This window comes from Sus scrofa, chromosome 4 (assembly GCF_054392235.1).
Source record: "Sus scrofa isolate SSC_HxYL_T2T_F1_AM1 chromosome 4, Sscrofa_HxYL_maternal_Yorkshire_Landrace_v2.0, whole genome shotgun sequence".
NCBI classification, from domain to species: domain Eukaryota; kingdom Metazoa; phylum Chordata; class Mammalia; order Artiodactyla; family Suidae; genus Sus; species Sus scrofa.
The window spans coordinates 114731877-114738088 of NC_139386.1; positions in this window are offsets into that span (position 1 = coordinate 114731877).

The window sequence follows — 6212 nt, forward strand, 5'->3', positions numbered from 1 at the left end:
ATATATATATATATATATATATATATATATATATATATCCTTTTTCAGATTCTTTCCCCATATAGGCCATCACAGGGTGTTGAATAGATTTCCCAGTAGGTCCTTGCCACTTATTGATTTTCTATATAGCAGTGTGTATATTCCACCCCCAAGTTCCCAATTTATCCCTCCCGTCAACGATTCCCCCTTGCTAACCAGCCTGTACTTTATTCTTGAATGTAAGCTAGTTCATTCTGCCTTGGCTACATGGACCGGGAGAGTCAACCTCACCAAGCTTCAGTCCAGGCATTTTAGACTGGGCATGAAGATAGCGCCCACCCCCATTCGGCATTAGCCGCATCACAGAAGCAGGGAGACGAGCGCTTCCGTTAGACTCTCATCCCCAAGTTCTACTGCGTTTGTCTTGGGAACCTGCCCCCTTCTTTACCATCTAACTCTGGGGTCCCACTCGAGAAAGAACTTCTGCTTATTTCCTGGAAGTTGATGGACCTCGGACAGGGTGAAGCTGGAAGAGAAGGGAAGTGTTTGCATTCCACTGTGACGTGACTTCCAGCCCCTCCACTGCTGCCCTGGGGACCCCACTGTGCTGACCTTGGCCGTGATCAGATGCACGCACAGGCCTCAGCATCCCAGAAAGGGAGGCCTGTGGGAGGGGCTGCAGACACCCCTGCTTCTTCAGGTCCATGCCCGGGGAGGCGTGGGGATCCACGGCTCAGGGACGCTCTGGCTTATTAACCCAGTAGAGTCTAAGGGCCAGAATTCAGAGAAGAGAGCACGTCCTTTAGGGTGTGCAGGACCCTTACATAACAGCTCTGCCTAGACCTGGAGGCCCGTGGGGAGCCCAGCACCACATCCTCGAGGCAGGAAGAAGCTCAGAGTTTTCTCTTTTTCTGAGTGGCTGGGTACTTTTCCTCTTCCGCGCTCTGATTTGGCTTCCCTGGGCACCTCTCTGCACCTCACCAACATGGCCACTGGGTGGCACTGTTGGACGAGCCTGGAATTTCAGGCGAAAAGCAGGCACGTCAAGACCAGACCGGGCTGGGAATGTGTAGGGGGTTTGGGGGACACGGTTCCAAGTCCCTGTCCCTCCATCTAGCCATTCCTCACGCCCTTGTCCATTCCTAGACCATCCTCCCTTCACTTTTCCAGGTGCATCTTGGCTCTGCAACATCAGGAAAGTTGCCAAGACGGCTCAGTCACCTCCATCCTCTCTCTTTCCTCTTTCCCCTTCTTCGAAGACTCATCCGGAACGGCTGAGTCATCCGGAACCCCAGACCTGAGTTCCCTGGACCGGGCCCTGCTGCTTCTCCAGACCAGCGCTCATTCCATCCAACAAGCACGGAGTTACTACCTGGTACTTTCTTACCCGGTCGGTCCTTCACTCATCTGATTCTCCTTCCTCCCCATTCTGGGGAAGGCCATTCTTAAGTGATGCGATGCACTCTGGTCCCTGCCCTGATCTGAAAGGGCTCCTTTGGGTCACTGCTTGGTCTGTCAAACATCCCACAGAGTCTGTCATCCACGCCCCCCCCCACTTCCCCCGTCTAACTGAAGCCTCTCCCTGCAGTTTAAGCCCATTTTCTCTCCATAGGATCTCAGAATTAAAGCCTCTCCAGGTTCCCCTTGTAATGACCCTTCTTGGACTCAGAGAATGTTATTAAGATGCACTGAGCATCAGGTTTGCACCGTTTTGAATTATTTCAGGATGCGTTTCACAGTGATCTGGCAGCTCCCAAATTCCTCCTTCCCTTTTTAAACAGGCGGTGAGATGTGAGGGGGAGCTGCTGACTCGGGGATCAATGAGGCCTGGGCCGGGATCCCATCCCTGCCGCTCACCAGAGCCATGTGCCCTTGAGCAGGTCCTCCCCGAGCCTCCACGTCCTCTCGGTGGACGAGTTATAACTGGGGCATTTATGGAATAGTGGTGCATAATAAGACATGTCCATTGGCACGGGGCTCCCATCTGCGAGGCGTTAGCCGGGCCAAGTCAAAGAACGTGTCATGGGACAGGAGGAGCTTGTATATTTCAGGGAGTCCAGCTTTCCCATTTTACAGAGGAGGAAACTGAGGCCCAAAGAGCGGGAGTGACTTACCCAGGTGGTGGCAGAGCTGGGGCTAGAACCACCAAGCCCGTGGTCTTCCCATGATAGTCACTTGCTCCTCGGGTGTCTGCTCTCTTCCCCTTCCCTGTGGACCAGAGGCAGGAAAGAGGAGAGAAGAAGGTGGTTATAGTAACAATCGGGCTGAGGACACTAAGGAGACCATGTGTGCCAGGCTGATTCATGGGGACAAGAGCAGTCACAGTGCCGCCACCGCTGGGCTGGCTGGGTCACACCTGGGTCAGAGCACCTGGATCTGAGGACCTCGTGTAGGGCGTACGTAAAAGTTAGAGTAAGTTTCAGAGACGGGAGGGCGATGCAAAGCCTCAAGCGTGGCATTTCAGGAAGCACTGGGGGCCTGGGGACAATGACCTCCAAGAAAAGAGGCCATGATTGTTTTCAGCTCTGTGAAGTGTGGAAGTGGGCTGGGGACAGGGGGAGAAGCCGAAGTGCACTTAATGGCCAGGAATAGGATGAAGACCCCTGGGTGAAGGCTTCAGGAAGGAAGATCCCAGGTCAGTGAAAGGCAATCCAAAATCAGCTCTGTCCAGAATTGGAACGACCCATGTGCGAGGCCGCGAGCACCGGTCCCTGAAGGCAGGGGTGCAGAAGCCGGAGGCGGGGGCCTCAGAACTCTTAGGGATCTTTGCAAAGCTTAAGGTGCAGAGTGACAGGTGGACAAGATCAGGGCCAGCCCACAGGACGCCTGGACAGTCAAGCTATGAAAACAGCACAGAAGTGCTAAGAGCATGAATGCTGGAGCCTGAATTCAAACCCTGGCTCTTGCCTGGACTAGCTGGGTGACCTTGAGCAAGGTGCCTAACCTCTCTGTGAAAGAGGAAGCCACGTCCCTCTGGGCATTCAGCATCCCCCCTCTGCCATCCTCTGACGCAGGGGCAGCCTGGGGGTGCTCTTCCACCAGTGGTGGCTACTATGAGGCCAGTCCTCCTTCGGGATCCCTCCAAGGCTAAGGCAAGAGTCAGGACCAGCCCTCACCTGGTCCCGTGGTGACTCGGGGTTCTTCAGAAGCAGGAGCCCTCCAGAGATGCCAAGTCTAGGGGCTGAAAGGCAGGGGGAGATGGTTAAGCTGGGGGGCCATGTGGTCCGTGCATCTACCGACGTTCACTGGTTCACAGACACTGCTGGGCCTGGCCTGGACCAGACATGGGGACGCCGCCAAAGACATGTGCCTTTGCCCTCAGGATGCTCCCCACCTCATGGGAGACAGCATGGGGACAGAGACACATCCCAGGACCAACGTGCTGGCCTGTGCCCTGGGCAGCATGCAGGCACTGCACTGGAGGCCAGAGACCAGGCAGAGGGTCCAGAGAGGCTTCATGGAGGATGTGACATGAGCTGAATGTTGGAAATAGTCGTTGGGGTGATGCAGGGGGAGGGTGTTCTGGGTGAGGATGCTGGAACCATCTGGAAGCTCATATTTCTTGAACCCTCTCTGCAGTTGAGGCACTGGCATAAACACCCCGTGTACCTTCTCTTATTGGATCCTCGAAGCGAGCGGCAGGCCTGGCTATGTTCCCATTACACAGGTTGGAACACAGCCAGGAAAACTGCCCCATCCGAGGTCCCATGAGTGGCAAGCAGCAGAGCCAGGACTCAACCTCAGGTCTGTCTGACTTCAGGTCTTTGGCTAATCTGTGTGTTTGAAGCCAATTCAAGCCTTTGAGATCACTGGATTTGATGCCAGTGTAGACTTCTGGGATGAGGGACAAAGAGGGGGCGGGGGAGTTCACGAACGGCTTTGCTTGCCTTTTAGGACATGCAGGTTGCATCAGAGCAATAGGGAGTCAAAGACAAGTTAAGAGGTGAGTGACAGGACTTGATCCTGCTTTGGGAGGGTCACTATGGCCACCGTGGGGTAAAGAGACCGGGAGAGCTAGTCTGAAGGCAGGGGACCAGGAAAGGCTCCAGTGGCCCAGACCTTGCCTGCAGGTGGCTTAAACCAGGGAGGTGGGAGAGGGAGACAGGTGGACGGACACCAAGGCCAAGTACTCAGCTGGCTGTGGGGTATCTGGGGGAGGAGGAGCAAAGAGAGCCGATAAGGATGCCCAGGTTTCTGGTTTGGGCATCAGGGTAAAGGTGGTGTCTCTCCCAACAAAGTGAGCATGAGGGAGAAGCAGGCCTGCAAAGTGAGGCCATTGTGCCCACAGCTCTGGAGAGAGGCCTGGGCTGGAGACAGAGCACCAGGGAGCCAGCCATGGCAGGGCCAGCAGTCAAGCCATCTTCGTCCTGGGCCTGCCTTGATCTGACCTGGGCCAGCTGGCTCAGAAGTTGAGCCGGCTTCCTCTGTGAGCCACCAGGGCTCCGTACAGATGGGAGCTGTCTGTGGAGCTGGCTGGAGAACAGGGATTGTCCCTCTTATAGATGGGAGATTGGGGCTTTCAGAGTTTCCTCCCCTGACATCCAGGCCACCCTGGGCAGCCTGAGTGAGAAGGTCCTGAGTCAGAAGAGCCCAGAGACGCTGTGATGGGGCGGGGGGACAGTACCAGCACACTCAGAAACCATCCTCCAGGGAGCTCCTGTTATGGCTCAGCAGTAAAGAATCCAACTAGGAACCACAAGGATGTGGGTTTGATCCCGGGCCTCGATCAGTGGGTTAAGGATCCAGCATTGCCGTGAGCTGTGGTGTAGGCCAGCAGTTATAGCGCCAATTCTCCCGCTAGCCTGGGAACTTCCACATGTCACAAGTGTGGCCCTAAAAAGCGAAAGAAAGAGAGAGGAAGTGAGGAAGGAAGCATCCGTCCTTCACAGGCAGCTGAAGCTCCAGGTGGTCCTGGGGAGGTGGCTTAGAACCCAGGCGGTGCCTGCCATCCCAGCTCATCGTAAACCTCTTCCACTTCCATTCCTACTGGAGAAGAAGAGCATGGTGGCCGTGCTGAGAGGATGGGCTGTGACAGCTGACGCTTAGTGTCTGCCACGGCACAGGCACGGTTCTAAGTCATTCAGTGGAAACGCGAGGGGAGGAGCCGAGTCACAGAGCCAAAATGTGCCAGGCCTGGGATGGGGCCCTGGACTTGCCGGCTCCAGCAGCTGCGCTTCCACCGCTACGCTCCTCTGTCTCTGGGTGTTCATAGCCGGGGCCTGATTGTGAGACTGTCCCGGCTCCCTTGGTATGAACATTTAATAACCATCAGCACCAGCTACCTCTAAAAGAGACCTCCTGTCAGGTTGGGCAACCTCCACGGGACTCGTGGATATGCCCCGAGGCTCTGCAAGGTCTTGCTGGACTGAATCCATGTTCTGAAGACCAGGGAGGGAGCTCAGAGTCCTGGCACCCCGCTGGCAGTAGGAACAGGCAGCCTAATGGGATAGTGATTTGTGAAGTCAGACGGTCCAGGTCCATCCCGGCCTCACCACTTACCAGCTAAATTACCCTGGACAGCGACTGGCCGCCTCTGAGCTCTGGTATCCGCATCCGTAAAATAGAGATAATGGCATCTTTCCCCCTGGGAGGTGGCAAGGATTAAATCAAATCATTGAAGGAGAGCTGTCAGCCCAGTGCCTGGGCTCACGTGCCATAGGCTCCCCTGGCCGGCTTCCCGTGGGCTGGGCCGCCACAGTGGGTGGCCTGGTTGCTGGATGAACGCTGCCTACCAGCTGGGAAGTAGACTAACTTTACAGCAAGCATCAGCAGGACTGGCAGTCATGCAAAGACGGAGAGCTGGTCCTCTGGGAGTGAGCCCTGCAAAGGGAGCTTCTGCAGGCGTCTACGTTCAGAAATTGTGGTGGGAAGGACTAAGAGACTCCCCTCCTGTCCCCGGGTGGGTGTGGGGGTCGGTGTGAGCACAGATGCACCATCACAAGCACCTCCTCTCAATGCCCGAGGACTCAGTGCAGGAAATGATGCTTTTCCTGCATGGAGCAGGGGCAGGTCGCTCATGCGACGACGGTCTCCAGTCCTTGGCTCTGCTGGAGGCAGGAAACTGGACTGAAGGAGAAGGGAGTGGTCTTTGGGGGGGTGACCTGCCTTAGGGAAGGCTCTTCTGTGGCCAAAATGAGAAATCGTGACCATGAGCTAAAGACGACTAAACGTCTGGGTTAAGCCGGCTGGCTGTCCCCTCTAGAAGTCATTTCATCTTACCACCCATGAGATGG